Source organism: Pipistrellus kuhlii, unplaced genomic scaffold (genome assembly GCF_014108245.1).
Source record: "Pipistrellus kuhlii isolate mPipKuh1 unplaced genomic scaffold, mPipKuh1.p scaffold_m20_p_11, whole genome shotgun sequence".
Lineage (NCBI taxonomy): Eukaryota > Metazoa > Chordata > Mammalia > Chiroptera > Vespertilionidae > Pipistrellus > Pipistrellus kuhlii.
The window spans coordinates 22,236,729-22,258,427 of NW_023425416.1; the positions used below are offsets into that span (position 1 = coordinate 22,236,729).

The window sequence follows — 21,699 nt, forward strand, 5'->3', positions numbered from 1 at the left end:
GAGACCGGCCAGAGGGCTATTTAGGAAGTGGGCTCCCCAGGACTGGGCTGAGGGGGGTGGGGTGGGGGTGAGGAGAGGGAGGCCCCGGGTGGGGAGTTCCCAGGTCTTGGGCTTTACCAACCTTTCTGAGTCAGAGGGTACTGGGGTGGGGGGATCCGGACCTTTTGCAAACTCCACCACAGACTCTCTCCCCTGTTTGCACGTTCTTAGAGGACAGAGCCCAGCCCAGGCCACGGCTCTGGGGGAGGAGGGCCTTCCCACAGACAGCTGCCAGAGAGGCAGGGCCCAGCGCCGGCCCAGCTCCCAGCAACCGGAAAGAGGCATTGGGGCCCAGGGAGCCGCCCGGCAATAAGCCTCTCCCAGCACACCAGCCGACAGGTGCCGCTCCGGGGGTGGTTCCCGGTGTGTGCGAGGGGCGGGGGCGGGAGGGTGTGCGTGTGGGAAGATGAGCATGGATGTGAGACGTGCCTGGAAGTAGGGGTGTGACTGTGTGTTTGTGTGCGTGGAGGGCATGTCAGGATCACGTGTACACAGATGGGGATCCAACTACATGTGGGGATGAGGGAACAAGCAGGTCTGCGCGTACAACAGGCCGATGTGAGAAGTCGTACACGAAGGCCGCCCCGGACCACCAGGCTGCCACGGCTCTGCGCTGGGGTTCGAGCCGTTAGCGGCCACCAAGCCCTTCTCTGCCCAGGGCTGACACAGGGCTTCCCCGTGAAACCCCATGGCCTGCAGGATCAACCTTCGATGGCACCGTCTCTGCCCTGGAGGGTGCAGCCTGGCGTGGAGAGCCAGCCTCTGACCTTGGGTGGCCCGGCACTTACCCTCGGGCAGCCCAGCCTGCGAGTAATTACTCAGCCTCGCCAAAAGTCCCCGCCGCCCCGGAGGAACTGGGAGCCAGCTCTTCAGGGACTTTCGGGTGACGCCACCTCCCGTCTTACTCAAGAGCAGCCTTCGCGGCCGCGGGAGGAGCGGCAGCCTCTGCTTTTGCTTCTCCTCAGGCTCGCCCACATCGGTTAAAATCCGAGACCCAGAGGCCCAGCACGGAGAGTGAGTCCCGCCACACCCCCGAACGCCCCCTCCCTGCCCTGTCCCCCTGCTGATGTCTCCGGACTCGGCTCTGGCCTCTCTTCTTTTATTCCCCCGTCTTTAAAATTGTTTCTACTTGATTTGAGAGAAGGAGGGAGGGAGGGAAGGAGAAAGGGAGGAAAGAAGGGAGGGAGGGGTTTGTTGTCCACTTATTTGTATATTCATTGGTTGCTTCTTGTATGTGCCCTGGCTGGGATCAAACCCACAACCCTGGTGCACCAGGACAGTGCTGTGACCAGCTGACCCGCCCAACCAGGGCTTATGGCCTCTCTTCTCACAGGCAGCCTCCAGACCTCCCAGGCTGGGCAGGACCCGCTCCCCTGGACTCCCATGGCCCCCACACTGCCTCCATCCGAGCACCACCAGGCGGCCATGCGCCTGTTGCTCTGGCTCCCTGGGCAGCCGGCAGGCCCCTCCGGAGCTGGCTGTGGCCGGGCCATTCGAGGCCATCAGGACCTTCTCTGTCAAGGCGACTGGCCCTGGCCCTGCACACCCGCCTGCACAGTCCTCTGCGCACACTAGCGGTATCGTTTGGTTAAAGCCCACATCGCCAGGCAGAGGTTGGACTCAAAGCAGGCTCACAAGAATGAATGAATGAATGAATGGGAGGGGAGATGAACAAATGAATGCTCTCCATCGTTTGCTTGGCCTTGACCCTCTCCCGTGCCTGACCCGTTGAGGCTGTCATCACATTTTAGGGAGAATTGGCACCCCCTGCCCTGGCCTGGGGAGGGTTTGTGTGTCTAACATACAGGTTTTCCTAGGCCCGTGGTCGGCAAACTGCAGCTCGAGAGCCACATGCGGCTCTTTGGCCCCATGAGTGTGGCTCTTCCACAAAATACCACGGCCTGGGCGAGTCTAATTTTGAAGAAGTGGTGTTAGAAGAAGTTTATGTTTAAAAAATGTGGCTCTCAAAGGAAATTTCAGTCGCCATCCTGTTGATAGTTGGCTCTGTTGACTAATGAGTTTGCCGACCACTGTCCGAGGAGGTCGTGGCTTGGCTGTGTTGACATCTTCAGGGCCACGGTGCCAGCCTCCCCTCTATTCCCCCCACTCGGACCAGGGCAGGGGAGGGGCACTTCGGGGCCCAGTGCAGCAGAGGAGGCTGTGGGGCCAGAAGGATTCCAGTTCACATCCGGCTCCACCACCTCCCAACTGTGGAACCTCAGACGCTCAGAGCTTCTCCCTCCCAGCCGGCCTCCCAGCTGCACCTCCAGCTCCCGGAAGCCTCGTCACTCCTGGCAGAAGGTCGGGACCTACGAGACCTGAGGTAGAAAGTGCTTTTGCAATGAAAGCAGGTTGGCAAACTGCGGCTCGCGAGCCACATGCGGCTCTTTGGCCCCATGAGTGTGGCTCTTCCACAAAATACCACGGCCTGGGCGAGTCTGTATTGAAGAAGTGGCGTTAGAAGAAGTTTAAGTTTAAAAAATTTGGCTCTCAAAAGAAATATCACCGAAACTGGTTTGGCTCGGTGGATAGAGCATCGGCCTGCGGACTGGAGGGTCCCAGGTTCGATTCCGGTCAAGGGCATATACCTGGGTTGCGGGTGCATCCCCAGTGGGGGTTGTGCAAGAGGCAGCTGATTGATGATTCTCTCTCATCGATATTTCTTACTCTATCCCTCTCTCTTTCTCTCTGTAAAAAAATCAATAAAAAATATATATTTTTTTTTTTAAAAAAAAGAAATATCAATTGGTGTACTGTTGACATTTGGCTCTGTTGGCTAATGAGTTTGCTGACCCCTGAGCCAGTACATTCTCGGGCAGGTTTGGCGTCCAGCAGAACACAGACCTGGGTAGTGAGCGGTGAGTGCTCGGGCCTGGGCGGAGGCAGGCCGGTGGAGACCGAGCAGCTGTCTAGGGGGGTAGCCCCCCGCCATCTGCCCAGCATCCAGGGGAAGCTATTTCCAGCTCCTGGAAACAGGAAGTGAATCACGGCCGGAGGAGACAGGCCGGACGCGTGGCACCTCGGGTGCGATTGATGAGCGCCTGGACGGAAGGGCTGGCCTCGAAGCAGGGAAGCAGGAAGGAGGCTGGAGGAAGAGGATAGGAGGGGAGGCCTCCCCAGCAAAACAGGCAGCCCCGTGGGGCCCCAGAGGAAGGCGGTGAGGTCAGCGCAGACCTAACCACCCGGCCGTTATCCGGCCACACCTGGGCCTGGCCGGGAGGGCGGGCGTGGCCACCCGCCTAAAGCCCACAGCCCAGCTGGCACTGAGCTCATGTATGCTCCACAGGGGCACAGGGTCTGTCTGGCCCGTTTTACAGAAGCCGGAAAGAAGCAGGGGCTTGCCAAGGCCGTGTCGGGCAGCACGCGACGTGAACTCAGCTCTGTGTGGCTGCGGACGTCTCTCAGGTGGTACGGGCGGTCCAGGGGCTGCCATGCTGGCCCCAGGGCGGCCACCAGGAAAGTCTGGGGCAGGTGTCTGAGGCTCTGGCTGAAACAGGCAAGGGTTCTGGTCCTAATTCAGGCTCTCTCTGGAAACAGGGCGCATGTGGTGCCCCTCCCCTCGCCTCAACGTCCCAGAACCCACTCCACGGGTGTGGCTGGCCAGGCCAGGTCAGAGCCAGGGGTCTGAGGAAGCTGGGGCTTCCTGGGCAGGAAGCCAGGGGCTCCAGGAACCCCACGGCTGGTGTGGGCTGGGTGGTGGGGGCACCACGCTGGCACCTCCATCCCAAACAAGGGCTGTGCTGGCCCACAGCGGGCAGGTCTGTCCGAGGAGGGAGACCTGGGTTACTTTCACTTCTTCTCCTGGACCCAGCGCACCGATCCCTGCCCTCCAGTCTCACTTCCCCCTGCTGCTCACGGCAGAGGTGGGCGGGCCCCTCTGTGGGAAGGGAACCAAGAGCTGCCATGGCCTGAGCCGCAGCCCCGGGCCTGGGCGTGGGCAGGCCTGCAGCTGCCCATGGGCCCCGAGGCCTCAGGCCCAGCCTCCCGGTGTGCTTCCTGGGTCACGAGGTCAGGGAGAGGCAGAACTGGGCAGCAGGCACCCCCCATGCCTGGCCTTGCTGGGCTACGACTTTTATACGTTGGGGGCGGGTGGAACGAGGTTTTCATCTCTTTGTCTCTGAATTTTCTGTTTCCACAAAGAATGTGCATTGTTCGTGTTAAACGTAAACACGGGCTGGGACCGGTTTGGCTCAGTGGATAGAGCGTCGGCCTGTGGATTGAAAGGTCCCAGGTTCGATTCCGGTCAAAGGCATGTACCTTGGTTGCGGGCACATCCCCAGTAGGGGGTGTGCAAGAGGCAGCTGAGCGATGATTCTGTCTCATCGATGTTTCTAGCTCTCTATCCCTCCCTCTTCCTCTCTGTGAAAAATCAATAAAATATATTTTTTATTTTTTTTATTTTAATTTTTTAAATATATTTTATTGATTTTTGTACAGAGTGGAAGGGAGAGAGATAGAGAGTTCGAAACATCAATGAGAGAGAGTCATTGATCAGCCGCCCCCTGCACACCCCCCACCGGGGATATGCCCGCAACCAAGGCACATGCCCTTGACCAGAATCGAACCCGGGGCCCTTCAGTCCCCAAGCCGACGCTCTATCCATTGAGCCAAACCGGTCCCGGCTAAAATATATTAAAAAACAAAACAAAACAAAACAAAACGTAAACAGGGAACAAAGGCCATCGAGGGTTGAGGGAAGGAGGGTTCTGGTGGAGTTTTGCAGGGAACCGGAGGTCAAAGGGAATCTGATCGCAGCTGCACTCACCGGGGGGAGTGGTGGGGCCAGGGGCTTGGATGCAGTCACCCAGACGGCTGCCCGGACGGGAGATGGGGGCGCAGAGCAGCCGCCCGGCCCGCCCCAGCCTCTTCCCTCCACCACGGCTCCTGTGGCTGGACTCCCCGGGTGACCCGCAGGCTCCCCTCTGGAAGCGTCGGAGGAACCCCAGCTCGACAACTTCCGGGCAAGTCGCAGCCTGACGCCGCGCCTCAGTTTCTCCCAGATGTTGTGGAGCATTAACGAGGGCCAGAGCCAGGCACACCGCGCTGTGTGAACACCAGGGGTGCTGGGCTGCACTCCACGCACTTGGGCGGGGGCGGGGGTGGGATACCCCGAGTGGGCGGTGCTGTCCGCAGGCCGCCCTGCTATTCAGCACCTCGCCGGGGGTCGCAGGTGTTTTCCCAGGAGGTGCCCCCCTCTGCTCCCTCTACCCTCATGCCTGTCCCTCTCTCCTCAGCGGCCCTCAAGGCCACCACCATGGGGGGCCCGGGCACGGAGCCTGAGCCTGGGCCCTGGCCCTCGGGACCCCCTCAGGCCTACCCAGTGCTGGTCCCCGAGATTGGCCGGGGGACAGAGGCTAAGTGAGGAGCCTCAGGAAAGGCTCTTACATGCTGCAGCCACAGGGTGATTTACAGCAGGTTTGAGTGTCGTTGTCGTCGCCCCCCCCCCCCTCCGCCGCCGCCCATAACTCACTCCCATCTGCAGGACCTTGGCCCCTCGCTCAGGATGCTGGGAGAAGGTGGGGGGGGGGGTCGTACTAAGTTTAGCATTAGTGGCCGGGCTCGAGGTGATTTATGCCTCCAGGGCTCTGCTTTTCCTCTGCTGTACCCTTCCGGCCGAGAGACCCTCCCACCTCAGGACCAGCCCCGGCTCCCGCCCTTGCTAAGCTGGTTAGGACCCCTGTGGGACCCCCCTTAGACCTCGGGTTAATTTCGCCAGGGCTGCTCTTACCCCCATGCTGCAGATAAGGAGACAAGCTGAGAGAGCTCACCGCCCAAACTCACAGCCCTGGGCGCTGTCCCATCCGCACCCGCTCTGTGCCTATACCTGCTGCCCCTCCGGCCCCCTGGCCTTCCCATCCGAACTGGATTCTCCCCTTCTGCTTCCCCCCTTCCCCGAGATCAAGACCCTTGAGCAATCCGTGAGGACCGTGGTGCAGGGGCTGGGCCCCCGTTTCCATGCTCTGCTCAGCTGGCGTCCGCGGAGGGCCATCTGTGGGCCCCGTGCTGAGCTCAGGGTCTCATGCAGGGGAGACGGCCCTCCACCGACACAGCCAACCCGCAGTGGAAGGTTGATTATAACTGAATGAGAGCAGGAAGGTGCTGCCGACACCGGTTCAGTCCTGGTGGGGGAGACCGGGGAGGGCTTCCTGGAGGAGGTGTTGCTTCAAGGAGGCACTGGAGCTACCGATGGGGCCGGCGGTCGGGTTGGGAGGGGGACAGCACGCACAATGATCCGCAGGCAGAAAGGAGCACCTCAGGTCTCTTCCTAATGCTTGCCCTGCCTGGACCACTCCCCCCTCCCTCCTCCACCTCCTCCCCGGTCCCCCACTGACCTCCCCCGCCCACACTCATCCTCTCCTGGCAGCGCCTCGGAACACCAACACCGGAAAGCAAAGTGGGAATCCAGCCCCGCAGCTCTCAGACGAGGAGAAACTGCAAGGAAGGGGGGAAAAAAAAATCTCATTGTTTCTGCTCCCAGATCCTTCCTGGAAAACAAAAACAAAATCAAACCCCAGCTGGAAAGGCTTTATCTGGCCAAGTTCTCAAGGAGGGGGCTTGGATCGTGGGCCTGTGAGGAACCCAGCGAGGGGGGGCCGGGAGACCCAACCCCCTCAGCCCCGGAGGGGGCACCGGGCACCTCCACGCCCCTCCACGCGGCCGGCCGAGGGGGCTGGCTCTTCCCTGAGAGGGTCACTCACTCCCCACGCAGCCCAGGAGGCTGAGCGCCCAGCAGAGCCTGGCCACCCAGCAGAGCTGGGATCTGTATCTGAGTCTCTCTGACCCCAGAAGCCGCCAGCTTGCCCACTTCACAGGGCTCCTGAGACAATGAGGAAGTGTTGGTGAGGTCACCTCCTCCACATTCAGCTGTCTCTGCTCACGCCTCCAGGGACAGGGCGCTCACTCCTCAAAGTCCGTTTTCACGCAGTTCACCCTGTCAGGACTGCCCACTGCTGCCCCGCCCGTGGCCTGGCTCCTGATTCCTGACAGGAGCACCAGGAGGCTCTGAGGGGACAGGAACGGGACTGGAGGAGCCGTCACACGGGCCACTTCAGAATGGGAACGAGAAGGGAGAGGTCCCGGGAGGGAAGGTAAAATCGGGCCCCGTCTGGCACAGGGGTCCCTGGGAGACCTGCTCCCCAGGCCTCTCACAACTTTGTGGGGAGCGTCCCCCCGTCAAGGTGCCCTGCAGTCCTCTCAGGGGGTGAGAATCAGGCCCATTTTACGGATGGGGAGGCTGCAGCCCAGGCACTGGGGCAGGCCATGCAGACCCGGGCCTTCCCACCCTCCCCGGGGTTGGCCTGAGCAGCCCCCGGCCGGGATTTTCCCAGAGCGGAGGCCAGGAGCTCAGGTCCCGAGTGTTTGTTCAGGCCCGGCCGGGGCTCCGGGCAGGCGAGGCGGAAACGGCCACAAGATGTTTGTCCAAGAGGGGGTCAGGCTGGGCGGCCAGGAGGAAGGAGGAAGGAGGAGGAAGGGCCAGCGGACCAGAGCCCTGAGTCAGCACCCTTTGTGGCCTGGACTCTGGCCCCCGGGCCTCTCCTCCCTCACCCACAGGGGCAAGCGGCACACAATGGGCTCTTAGGAGATAAGGAATCAGGCTGGAAGGCGGGAGAAGCTGGCACCTCCGTCAGCCCCGCCCTCAGGCCCCTCCTGTTCTCCCTGCTCTCCTCCGCTGGGAAACCTGCTGCTCCTCCCCACAGCAAACATAAGCAGAGTCTGATCCCTGTCCCCGCCGACCCCACCCCTCAACCCCACCCCCCAGGTCTGGCTACGGGCTTCCACCTACGGGCTTCCAGCCTATGGCAATACCCTCCTCACCGTTCCCCCCACCCCTCCCTGCAGACTGTTCTGGGCTTCCGCATCTGAGGATCCTATTAACATGCAAACCGTATCCCCTCTCTTCTAGCTCAGCGCTCACGAAGGCCCCCTCCTCCCTGTTAGCTAAAGCCATCTGTTATGAGCGAATCGGTACTCTATGTCCCCCCCCACACACACACCAAAAATATATGCTGAAGTCCTAACCCCAGCCCCTCAGAATAGGACAGTATTTGGAGACAGGGTCACATGAGGGCGTGTGGACGCGCCCTCGACACGGGAAAGACCACGTGAGGACACGGCGAGAAGGTGGCTAAGCCCCAGACCAGAGAGAGACCTCAGGAGAAGCCAAGCCTGCTGACACCTTGATTTCGGACTTCCGGACTCCAGGCTGTGAGGAAAGAAGCGTCTGTGGTTAGACCGGTGGTGCTCGGTTACGGCAGCAGCCGGAGCCGACTAAGCACCACCTGACCCCATGACCTCACCAGCCCTCTTCTCTTCCCCTTTCTCTCTGCTCCAGCACCGCCCGCCTCCTCCCTGTTGCCTTTGCGTTGCCTCTGCCTGGGAAGGCCTTCCCCTAGGGCTGCCACCTTCTCGTCACTCAGGTCCCTGCTCAAACATCCCCCTTCAAAAAGGCCCTCGCCAGCAGAGCAGATAGGAGGACTCGTGTTGAAACCCGGTCCCATCACTTTTGACCTGGGTACTCAGTACCAGCTCCTTCCCCTGAAGCATCTGGGAAGGTGTGGGGTATAGGAAGGTGCATGCCCCTGAGGCATGATGGGGCAGACATCTGTCCACCTAGGGCCTGGCTCTGGCCCAGGACCCCACCTGGACCTAAGTTCTGCCTGGAAGGCGGGGAAAGGCTGGGGCACTGATGGCACTTCCCGGAAGTGGGGAATGCTCTGGGTGTTTGCTCACTGGTTTAGTCAATATACTCTCTTAAGATGACACCATACCCACTGCAGGAGCTAAAATTTAAAAGACTCACAACACAAGTGCTGGCCAGGGTGTGGAGCCATGGAGCTCTCATACACTATTGGGCAAGGGTGGTGGTGGGGGTATTTGTGTGTGTGTGATGGTGTAGCCACTCTGGAAGACCATTTGGTGGTTTCTTTTAAAAGTCAAATGTAGACTTATGCAACCTAGCAATCCCACCCCTAGGTATTGAAATAAAATGAAAACACACAACCACACAAAAACCTGTACACAGATGTTTACAGTAGGTCTATTAATAGTTGCCCTAGCCAAAACCGGTTTGGCTCCGTGGATAGAGCGACAGCCTGTGGACTGAAAGGTTCCAAGTTCGATTCCGGTCAAGGGCATGTACCTTGGTTACGGGCACATCCCAAGTAGGGGGTGTGCAAGAGGCAGCTAATTGATGACTCTCTCATTGATGATTCTAACTCTCTATCCCTCTCTCTTCCTCTATGTAAAAAAAAAAAAATCAATAAAATATATAAAAAAAATAGTTGCCCTAAACTGGAAACAACCCAATGTCCCACAGCTAGTGAATAGATAAATAAATAAAGGTACACAGTCATACAATGGGGTAATAAAAAATGGACTACTGGTTTGGATCAGTGGACAGAGTGTTGGCCTGCAGACCAAAGGGTCCTCGGTTCGATTCCAGTCAAGGGCAGGTACCTTGGTTGCAGGCTCCTCGCTGGCCCAGACCCTACCCTGGTGCATGCAGGAGGCAACCAGTCGATGTGTTTCTCTCACATGGATGTTTCTCTTTGCCTTTCCCTCTCTCACTCTCCCTAAAAATCAGTGGAGGTGAGGATTAACAACAACAACAACAACAACAACAACAACAACAAAACCAAAAGAGGATGGATCTCAAAGTCAGAATCTAAAGTCTTCATACTGGAGAGAAAAATCCCGTCAATGATTGTCAGGGGCCGGGGTTGGGGTCAGGGATTGACTAGGAAGGGGCACCAGGAACTTCTTGGAGCTGGGCATGTTCTCCCTTGTTCTGAGAATTGGTCTCAGGGTTCAAATGTGTAAAAACTCATCATAGCTTTTCCACTATTCTCCCTCCTCCCTGACCACCCCCCCCCCCCAACACGCACACAGCTGGCTGCAGGGCACTCGCTCTGAGCTCCGAGCTCCTGCTAAGGCAGTGCCGCCCGCTTCCTTCCAGCTGCCACCCATCGTGACCATCTACCAGCACCTCACCCGCCATGATGGGGAGTTCTCAATATCTACGAGACCCGGGAGATCGCGGATAGGCGGTGCCTGGCGGAGGAGGGGAAGATGGTCAGTAGGACAGAGGGAACAGTGATGACTCGCTGATGGGTGGAAATGCCTCCGCTGAAGGCCCTGCGGGCCAAGGTACCGAAAACACAGCCACCACTGGAGTGGATATGGATGTCAGGAACCATCATTTTCAGTAAACCTGAAGAAGTCTACAAGAAGCACATCCAAGATGACATGACATCAATCAAAGGGAAATGGGAAGAGCAGAAGCCAGAAAGAGTAAAGCTGCCCTAACCGGTTTGGCTCAGTGGATAGAGTGTCTGCCTGTGAACAGAAGGGTCCCGGGTTCGATTCCGGTCATGTACCTTGGTTGCTGGCTCATCCCCAGTAGGGGGTGTACAAGAGGCAGCTGATCAGTGTTTCTGGCTCTCTATCCCTCTCCCTTCCTCTCTGTAAAAAAAAATAATCAATAAAATATGTTTTAAAAAAGAAAGAAAGAGTAAAGTCTTTTATGACAGGGGCTGCAGAACAGATCAAGCACCTCCTTGCCAATTCCAAAAACTACCAGTTCTGTATTGTGAAAACGTGAATCCGGACGGCCTGGGGCTCTGCTGGGCTACCGTGAGGATGGTGCGACACCCTATATGGTGAGAGGCTTTCTTTACGGGGGGTTCAGAAGTGGGAAAATGTTAACAAGTTTGGCGATTTGGATCCATCACCTGTCGTCATAACTGGCTGCTGCCTCCCATCCACACTGGGCTGTGGAGCTGGTGGTGGTATCGTGAGCTCTTCATTTATTTAGACCCGGATTTATTTGGAGCGGAGGCATTGTTCTTAAGAAAAAAACATGTCCTGTAGGTTGTCTAAAAATAAAATGCATTTAGACTCATTTGAGAGAATGCCTCTTAGTTTAATGCTTCTTAGCCTGGAGACGCTAGAGCCTGATTGTGGACCACTATTATAGCATGCGGACTGTCTGCAGTGGGAACTACTTCTGAGACTGGGGAGATAAAAACACAAAAAAACAAAACCCAAAACAAGAATCAAGTGTCTTGCCGAAACCACTGTGGCTCAGTGGATAGAGCGTCGGCCTACAGACTCAAGGGTCCCAGGTATGATTCCGGTCAAGGGCATGTATCTTGGTTGAGGGCACATCCCCAGTGGGGGGCATGCAGGAGGTGGTTGATCAATGTCTCTCTCTCATCGATGTTTCTATTATATATCTCTCCTTTCCTCTCCGTAAGAAAAAAAAAAAAAAAGAATCAAAAGTCTTAATTCTGAGTTGAAGCAAAGGGAGAAGACCATGCTCACAGCAGCCAACATTGGATGTGGACTCCTTAGATACAAACAGAAGTAGCTAACTGGAACAGAGATTACTAAAAGAACCGCCACTTGAACAAAAGGGGACTAATACAAAGCATTGTCTGAGCTTATTTATCCTGTCAAGTCAGAACCAAGTTCTACAGAAATCTAGGTCTCTGGGAATCGTGTTGCGAGCTCTTGCCAGATTTCATGAAATGGGGTTGGCAAATCCTGTAGGACTTCAAGGTGGTTACGTTTTCACCCGGAAAGTCAGCAGCTCACAGGACGGGCGCTCTAACTGGGGGCTCAGCCACATCGGCCGCTGCCACGATCGCTCGATCGCTCGTGTTTAGAAGGCTCTGGCGCGAGATGAGTGACAGACCTGTGTGGCCTAACATCGATGTGTGGGCCTCTGAAAAGGCAAACAAACTCATCACAGTTCACACCGAGCTTTGTCCATTTCCCTTTTTGTAAATATATTACCTCAATTAAAAAAAAAAAAGTTTTAAAAAGCAACCATCCCCCTCGCCAGGCCGCCTGGGGACAGAGCTGGGTGGGAGTGGACGCTGGCCCCTGGGACAGCTGTGGGCAGAGCTGGGGGGGAGTGTGCCTCAGATTCGGGTCCCCTCCACTCCAGCGCCCTTTGGCGGCTGAGAAAGGCCGGAAGCTGGGGGTGGGGGGAAGGGGGTGACTATTGTTCCCAGGTCCACGCCAGCCCCGCCTCTGCCATTGTCCCAGGGGTGGGGTCCGCTGGAGCCAGGTCTGCCAGTGGGGCCCGGAGGGGAGAGGGCTGCATGGGGGAGGGGATAGAGGGTGGGGATGGGGGGTGGGCCTGTAGATTTTGCTCCCAGAATCTCCTGCCCGAGCTGTCCCTCTCGCTTGGAAAGGCGAGGTCCCGGCACTGGACCCGGACTGGCCACTCTCCTGGGATGTTGCAGCTGGGCGTCCGCATCGCACCTCTGACAGTGCATGCTGTCCCCGGAGAGAAGGCCCATCATGGGCACCCCCAAAACACACCCATTCCCCCTTGGAGCCTTCAGCCCCTCCGCAGCCACAGATGCCTGGGAGGGGACACTCCTGGGGGAGGGCCGCCTAGGAGACAAGCTGGGGAGTAAAGGAACCGGGACAAACAGCCCGCCCCTGTCAGAGCCCCCTCCCCCAGAGCCCCCTCCCCCAGAGCCCCCCTGCCAGATCCCCCAGATTCCCCCTCCCCCAGATCCCCCTCCCCCAGATTCCCCCTCCCCCAGATCCCCCTCCCCCAGATCCCCCTCCCCCAGAGCCCCCTCCCCCAGATCCCCCTCCCCCAGAGCCCCCTCCCCCAGATCTCCCTCCCCCAGAGCCCCCTCCCCCAGAGCCCCCTCCCCCAGGCGCTGGACATCGGGGAGACCGGACAGGTCTCGGAGCCCCCATCCCGCCAGGAGCGGGTGCACAGCAGGAAGTCAGCGACTGAGCAGTGCGGGGCTCAGGGAGTCCAGGGGCATCGCAGGCCCGGGGCGGGGGGTGGGGGTGGGGGCGGGGAGCTGGGGCTTGGGAACTGCGTGGGCAAGGCGGGGAGATGGGAGAGTGAGCCTGTGAGTGTGGCGCATGGAGGTGGGGGGGTGGGAGAGAGAGAGAGAGAGAGAGAGAGAGAGAGAGAGAGACAGAGAGAGAGAGAGAGAGAGAGAGGAGAGAAGAGAGAGAGAGAGAGAAGAGGAGGAGAGAGGAGAAGAGAGAGAGAGAGAGAGGAGAGAGAGCAAGAGAGGTCCTGTTGGGAGCCCAGACTCTAGGGGAGGGCCGGGTTTGAGCGCCTGCAACCAGCTGAAATTTGACTTCTCTCAAACCTAGATTAAGGTGCCTTCACTTTGGTTGCTCAAGAGATGCACCCGCAGTGGCTCCTAGCGTCAGAGCGAAGCCAGGAGCCGCCCGCCGCCTGAGGTGGGGAGTTTAAGGTCTCCGGCCACAGGGTGCGCTCCCGCAATAGCCACAAGGTGGCGACAGAGACCAGGCTTGTCGTGTCAGAGTTCGTTTTGAAATAATTTCCATTACTAAGCTGTGAGAACAGTACGGAGAACGCTCGGACACTCTTCTTAACCTAATTCACCAAGTTTTAGCATTTTGACCTCCCTTTCTGCATGTTCAAGTCCCGTCCAAGCATCAAAGAGAAAGTTGCAGATCGGATGCACTTTGACCCCTAAACCATTCCGTGTGTATTTCCCAAGAACAAGGACAATCCATTACACAACCACAGCAGAGTTTTTAAAATCAGGTGATTTAATTATGATGTAATACCATTACTTAATCCGCAAAACCGTATGCAAATATTGCCAGTTGCCCCTAGCTCTGCTCCGCCCATCCCTCTCCACTATCACATTTAATTGCTTGCTTTTGTTTTAATTGAAATTAATTCGCACCCTGGACTGGCGATTCAGTTGGTTGATGCGCCCTCCCGGACCCCAAAAGGTTGCAGGTTTGATTCCAGGTCAGGGTACATACCTAGGGTGTGGGTTCAACCCCCTGTTGGGGTGCCTACAGATCCACGTTTCTCTCTCCTTTCTTCTCTCTCTAGTCAAATAAAAACAAGACAAAAACACATTCTCAGAAATCCAGGCTGTGTTTCTGTTAACCCCTCTTCGTGTATCTCCCCAAGCTCCTTAAGAAAAAAGAAAGAAAGAAAGAAATTAATTAACTTATAATTAAGTTTTCCTGGACTGAAGTATCTCACAGAAGATGGATGGAAATAGTTCCAGCCTCACCCTTCTTAGCCACATACCCCGGGCGGTGGGAGGGGGGGCCTCTTGTTCTCTCCGCGGAGAGGAGCCAGGTTCTGGGCAGGGTGCACGGCGGAGGCTGGAGGGGAGAGAGAAGGCACTTGTATTCCGAGATAGAATCTTCCTCTCCTTCTCGGCCTGACCCATTTCCCGGGGCCTTTGGGAAGTGGGTCACCCACCACAGTCTTCAAAGGGATCCACTCCCAGAGAAAGCTTCAGGCTTTGGGAGAGAAAAGCAGACGTCCGGACCTGCCTGAGGCTGACAAAAGGCCGGTTGGAAGTCCGGTGCTGGATCTGGAGAGAAGAAAGGCTCCCAAGACTGGGAAATAAATCCCTTAGGCAGCCAAGTACATAGTTCCCACTTTTTACTTGCAGCACAATTACAGGAGGGTCTAATTTTCTTGTCACCTAGTAGGGATTAATCATAATTACTATGTACAGTAAAATGGAAACAAACAAAAAGCAGAGGACCTAGCATAATAAACCCTCATTTACCTGTCACCAATATTATTGATTTAAAATTCTGAAATTCTGGCATGACACGGCTCCATACCCCTCCATTCTTTTCCGTTATTTATGTCACAGGACTTCTGAGTGCTTTGCCTGTAAGAACAAGAACTAGGACGAGATGAAGCTGCACTGTCTTGAAAAAAAGAAGCTTTATCCATTGGTACACAAAATGGGGGAAACCCAGTCAACTCATAAAATACATGCTAATATTTTGCTGAATAAACACCAACATTTGTAATATATTTATGTTGTTTTGGTCAACTGCATACTAATATGTGTAATTAAAACTTTACAGGATAACATTTTTAAACACTGAGTGGCTATGGTCACAGAAAAATTTTAATTTTTAAAATTTCAGTTTGTATTTCTAGTTTTTGCTACAGAAAAGTAGGGCGATGTGATCGGTAGAATCTTTCAGGCATAAGGACATACTACATTAGGCTAAAACTGTGGGGACAGTAGAATTGAACACAAAAGAGAAAAATAAGGTAAAACCTCATTAATATGGACGAGCTTGGCCATGTACTTCCCATATGGGTGACAGTGGATATAAATCAATATCCTTAGAGTCACTGGCTGTATACAGTGATGAAACAGTTTAACCTTACAATGTCAATATTTAAAATACCCTGGGCAGTACATCCTTTGCAACGATTTAAACTTTTATATTGTAGATGTCAACTTTAAAACATGTATAAGCGTGTTTGTTCCCAAATTCTTTGGGGGCAGGGAAGGTGCCCATCAGTAAAACAATTTCTCCAACAGGTGGCACCAGAGAGCCGGGTCTGAAGTGTGGGGAACGCTTGGAACGCTGGCCGCACTCCAGACTCAAGTTCCTCTGAGTACTTGCCCCATAAACCGGGAGATTTCTATCTCAATCACTGATTGTTTCATACCTGGCATCTCCCTCTCCAGAGCTGGAAGCATCTGGAGGCGCCCCTGTGGGATAGGTGCCCCGCAGCCCCTGCCATTGCCTATCTATTGAGACTGCGGGGTCCCCGAGGAGAGGGGCCTTGCCCGCCCCGAGCTCTCCTCCGTCCGCAGGGCTGCACCACCTGCTCACCCTGTCATTGCTGCAAAGACCCAGCACAGCTGAGCAGCAGCTTCACTGCGCTGTTTGGGGAAATGGTGAGGGGAGAAAGGTGGGTCGGGGAAGACCTCTGAGAAGACGGTGTCTGAAGGAAGAATAGAAATCCGAAGTGGACAGAGGGACACTGGGAACTTCATGTGCAGAAGTATGAAGGTGATAGCAAGCATGGAAATGGCAACATTTTTGTTATAGCCTTAGCATATGTTTATATAAGGCAGCAGAGCTTCCAAAGAACAGCCACACCAATTTGTTAATTGAGCAACGTTCTATCCACTGAGCCCAGCCAGCTAGGCTAAAATTATTAATTTTTATATTACACGAATTTCACCTTCATAAAAAGAACATCTGACCAAAAATAAATAAGTAAAAGAATAAAAGTGGACAAATAAAGGATGCTCTCTTGTATTTGCTTTAAAAGGACCCAGTTTGAGGGGAGTAGGGACTGGAGGGCAGGTACGGATGAAGAGAGATTGACCACATGTTGATAATTGTTGGTTGGGGTTTATTATTATACTATTCACTTTTTGCCTATGGTTGAAAATTCCTTGGTAAAGAGTTAAATAAAAGAATGAATAAGAGCTTGCCAGGCAGTGGGGCTGGGGGAGGGGTCGCTGTGAGAAGGTACGGCAGATGCCAAGGGGTGGAGGAGGGTGGTGGCACCAGGCGTGGAGTGAGGAGAGGTAGGACATTAAGACTCGGGCCAACCCAGCCCACTAGTAGAGAGCCACGCTTCCCTCGCCCTTCCTTCCCTCTTTCCCTTCCTGCTTCTTTTTGTCTTTCTCACTCCCTCCCTCCCTCCATTTCTGCTTTCCTTCTTTTTCATGAAGTCGTGGTTTTAAGCAGAATCTTTGCAAAGCTGCTGGATCAGCGGTCACCGAGCGCAGGCCACGCCTTCCTTCCTGGCAGGGCCTCATCCAGAGCCTATTTAACCTCACGTTGACATCATCCTGACAAACAGGGCTAAGTGGAACCCTGGCCCCTAGCAGATGAAAAGCAGTGTTTAGAAGGGAGTTGGAAGGCAACCACATTGGCAATAATGAATCGTGACAGCCACAGCCTGGCTTGGGAGGAGAAAGACAGGGAAGCTGGTGAAAAGAGATATTAGAAATAAAAACACACAGTCACCAAGGAAATGCAAGTCAAAACCACAATGAGGTATCCTTTCACACCCTCAGGGCGGGGACAGAGTCAGAGAATGAGGCACCCGAGGGTGTGGAGGCCGCTGGTGGGGATGGAAAAGGCTCAGCCACTGGGGAAACAGTCCGATCGTTTCTCAAAGGGCTACACCTAGTCACTATGTGACCCAGCAATGCCACGCCTAGATATACGCCCACGAGAAATGGAACATGTTCATTCAAAAACTTGCACATGAATGTTCACAGTAGCATTATTCCAAATAGCCAAAAAAGTGAAACCAACCAACCACCAAATATCCACCACCTGATGAAGGATAAAAATGTGGTATATCCATACAATGCCATCTTTTTTTTCTTTTTTAATTGATTTTCCACAGAGAGGAAAGGAGAGAGATAGCTAGAAATGTCGATGAGAGAGAAACATCGACCAGCTGCCTCTTGCACACCCCCTACTGGGGATGTGCCCGCAACCAATGTACATGCCCTTGATTGGAATCGAACCTGGGGCCTTTCAGTCTGCAGACCGACGCTCTATCCATTGAGCCAAACCGGTTCGGCTACAATGCCATCTTATTCGGCAACAAAAAGGAATGAAGTACTGAAAACATGCTACCACGTGAATGAAGCTTGAAAACACCCTAACTAAAAGAAGCCAGGCACAAAGGATCACATATTGCATGACTCCATCCATATGAATGTCCAGAATAGGCACGTCCACAGAAAGCTTAGTGGTTCCTTAGGGCTGGGAGGGATAGGAGAGCAGCAGGGTGGCAGCTGAGGGGTGCAGAGTTCCTTTTTGGTCTGATGGAAATGTTCTGGAATCAGCGATGCTGGGTGCACAGCTCTGTGAATATACGAAAAACCACTGAGTAGAACATTTTAAATGGGCGAATTGTATGGTGTGTGAAAGCTGCCATTTTTTTAAAAGAACAAAAAGCACAGTAGACTAGGGCGTTTTAATGCAGGGGCAAGGAGTATCACACTCCAATCATCTGAGTCAGCTTCTCCAGGCTGACCACTGGGTCATGACGATTACATTACTTTCAGCAGGAAGTGTGTCATATGTTTGGGAAGACACCTGTTGGAAATGAGTAAGAGAAGAGAAGCTTACCCCACTGCTTAAAACTGTGTGTGATCAGGGTCTCTATTAAAAGGAGGCTAACAAGGGCCACTAGGGCAGGCAGCTGCCCCCACTGAACGATAACACTTGTGGAGTCAACTTTTCACACTCATGAGTTACACATACTCTTTAAGCTTAATTAGCTAAGAAAAAGATTCATTGATATATATGTATGTATGTATGTACGTATGTATGTATATATCTCCCATTTTTGGTCATTCCTAGACCTCAGCTCCGTACTCCCATTTTGTCCTGTCCTGATGCTCCATCAGCTCAGGGATTACAGCTTATGCTTCTATGACGATTGTGAGCAGGGCATCCATCAAGCACCGTACTGAGAATATCGTTTTAGCTGGAAAAGAACTAAAGTGACTGACTTTACACGGAGGCCCAGAAAAAGTGATCTGCATTCTCAAGGTCAGAGAGTCTGAAATCCACAAATCTGATTCCTTGTCCAGCCCAATGGGATGGTAGAAATAGCATGGGCCTTATGGCAAACTCAGCTGAACGCGAAAGCCGGCTTTGCCATTTACGAGTGGAATGGCTTACCCGCAGGATGAGATCCAAGCACCTATCTGAGCTTCTGTTTCCATCTGCAACATGGATCTAGGCCACCTCCTCTTCGGAGGAGATGTAGGAGTTAGAAGGGAACAAGTGGCACTGTGTCTGGCACTGAGTAAGTATTTAATGCACAACATTTTAAAATTCCACTTTTTAACAAGCACCTTTGAAGTGCCAGGCACCATTCCAGGCACTAAGGACATAGCCATGAACACAACAATGTCTTGTGGGTAAGAAAGCTCCATAAAATCTATCATTAGCCCATCGTATGGGAGTCCATTTGCAAGTTTGTTCTCAATGGCTGTGATGTTCTCTTCTGTTGTTTCTATTGTCAGGGTGTAGTTGACCTATACTGATTTTTTTGGTTTCCCAAACCAACTCATGAACCAGGGCTGGCCAGGGACAGCTCAAATTCTGGCTACTGGGCCCTTTTCCTCAGGTAAGAATGGGAAACATATTATATTCTAAAGAGATTAAGATGAGTGAGAAAAATACCTGTCTTCAAGGAATTATCAGTCTATTATTAATATTAATAGCCCTGCCAGTGTTGCTCAGTGGTTGAGTGTCGACTCATAAACCAAGAGGTAACTGGTTTGATTCCCAGTCAGGGCACATGCCTGGGTTGGGAGCTCAATCCCCAATGCGGACGGGGTGCAGGAGGCAGCCGATCAATGTTTCTCTCTCATCTATGTTTCCATCTCTTTATCCCTCAAATCAGTAAGAACATCTTTAAAAAATAATATTAATACATAATGGAGACTATTTGTGAAGTGCTTACTCTGCATCAGTTGGCAGGCAAGACACCGTATAATTACTTAATCCTCAGAATCTTCTCTTTAAGGTATAGTGGTTATCATTTATTTCCATCATGGTTTGCTGTATATTTAATAGGAGTCTCAGAAACTGTTGAAATGAAGTCTTCTAAAAGAATATTCCTTTGGACAATTTAAGCATTAAAGCAGAAACCTGAATAAATTTTGTCAAGTCTTTTTGCTCTAGCATTTAAGAATTAAAAATCTTTTAAATCTTTTTTTTTTTTTTTTTTGAGAGGAGAGATAGAAACATCAAGAGAAACATTGATCAGCTGCCTCCTGCACACCTTCCCCCTGGGGGGTTGAGCCTGAGACCGCAACTGAGCATGATGGGGAATCCAACAGGTGATCGCTTGTTGCATGGGGTGACGCTCAATCCACTAGTCACACTGAGGATGGTGGAGGGGGGTTGAATTTAAGAATTTTAATGCCAAAGGTGACAGGGATTGTTTTTGTAACAAGCATTGAACTCTGAGCTTCCTAGATACCAAATAAAATTTTCAACTCCCCTCCATTATAGGATCAAAAGGCAAAAGATCAAATACCTTGGACAGCATTTCTCAACCAGCCAATTGACTTAATGACATGAAAAAGGTGACAGGTTCCTTTAGTAAATATTATAATTACCTTTAAACACAAGGCTGGGTCATTGCACCTCCCAACAACTTTAATGGCTTCTCTTGCAACCATAGAGCAAACCTTTACATAGCAGTCAAGGTTTCTTAAAACCTCCCCTACCACTTGAACTTTGTTATGATTCACACTTTCTCCCAGGGCAGCCTACTAGCCATCCAAGGCTCACATCCATTGCTTGAAATCCTCATCTTGGCCTTTTTCACTTCTGTGAGTTTTGCTTATATTGTTCCTTCAATGTGGAATGCCCTCCTCATTCATCTCCACTCATCAAAAACCCGTCCTCTCTCAGCCCAGACACTACTCCCTCCTCGCCTTTCCCAATTGCCCTCTCAGAACTGCTTCCTCCTTCTTGCTCCCACACGTGGCTTCAGACTCTGTTACAACATGTATCTCCTGCTGCCACATTCCTTTCCTCTGGACTTAGCACAGCCCCACAGCGCAGCCTTGTACACAGAATGGCTCTCAGACGCTGTTGGATGAAGGAAGGGCTGGACTGAATCAGCTATCCCAGCTGCTGCAAGCACACTTCCCACGTGTGCCCTCTGGCAGCGGGACGTCCATTTGAGCACCAAGCCCAGAAATCCAGGGCTGTAAGAAACTTGGCCCAGAGCCTCTTCTAAAACAATCGTCTATTATAGCCGGGCATTAGCAACACTATCAACCTTTTTTTTTTTTTTTAACCTCTCCTCAATGGACTTATTATTTTAAGTTTTTAATTTATATATATAATTTAAATTCAGAAAGGACGGGAGGGAGAGGGAACGATAGAAATATCAACGATGAGAATCATTGATGGGTTGCCTCCTGCATGCCACCCACTGGGGATCCAGCCTGAAATTTGGGCATGTGCCCTTGACTGGAAATTGAACCTGGGACCCTTCAGGCGGATGCTCTATCCACTGAGCCAAACCAGCTTAGCTAAGTTTTTATATTTTTAATTAAAAAATACATAAATAAAAGATACGTATTTTATAGGAGTCAAGCATAAAAGTCCCACCATTACTCCCTTCCCCAGAAGTAACTATTGGGAACAGTTTTCTATGAAGTTAATTTTCTATATATTTACAAATATATTTATTTACACAAAATATTTTATTTAAAAAATATATTTTATTGATTTTTTTTTTTTTAACAGAGAGAAAGGGAGAGGGATAGTTAGAAACATAAATGAGAGAGAATGATTAGCTGCCTCCTGCACACCTTCTACTGGGGATGTGCCCGCAACCAAGGTACATGCCCTTGACTGGAATTGAACCTGGGATCTTTCAGTCTGTAGGCCAATGCTCTATCCACTGAGCCAAATAGGTTAGAGCCAAAAATATTTTAAATGTAAATAGGAGACGATTCCACAACTGGCTGCCCCCCTTCCTCCCAATTTAATGCACTGATTTACACACAAGGCTGAACATTTTCTTTTGAATGCTTATTGGTAATTCATTTCTTTTTTTGTGAACTATTTTGTCATAACCTTTGTCTATTTTCTATCGAGTTGACTTTTCTTCTTGGTTTTTATTAATTCTTATACTGACATCCATCTTTTGTTACATATCCTGCATAGATCTATTTCCCATCACATTCATTTTCCATTTCCTACCAGTGTAACTTTGAGCAAGCCATTTTACTCATGCTTCACTGACTTTAGCTCCACGAGGACATTGCTTGCGGGAGATTGTGGGGGAATTAAGTGAGAACTACATGTCAAGTATCAAGCATTATGCCTGGCATTCAATAAGTA

General features: G+C 52.7%; 1 long non-coding RNA gene across 1 annotated transcript; it reads right to left on the bottom strand.

The window, feature by feature from the left end:
• Positions 1–10,884: 10,884 nt before the first annotated feature.
• LOC123652098 lies at positions 10,885–15,877 on the bottom strand. Its single transcript, XR_006741197.1, has 2 exons — positions 15,292–15,877; positions 10,885–10,969 (listed from the first exon to the last, which is right to left on the bottom strand). It is a non-coding gene; the product is annotated as an uncharacterized LOC123652098 (long non-coding RNA).
• Between the last annotated feature and the right edge of the window lie 5,822 nt (positions 15,878–21,699).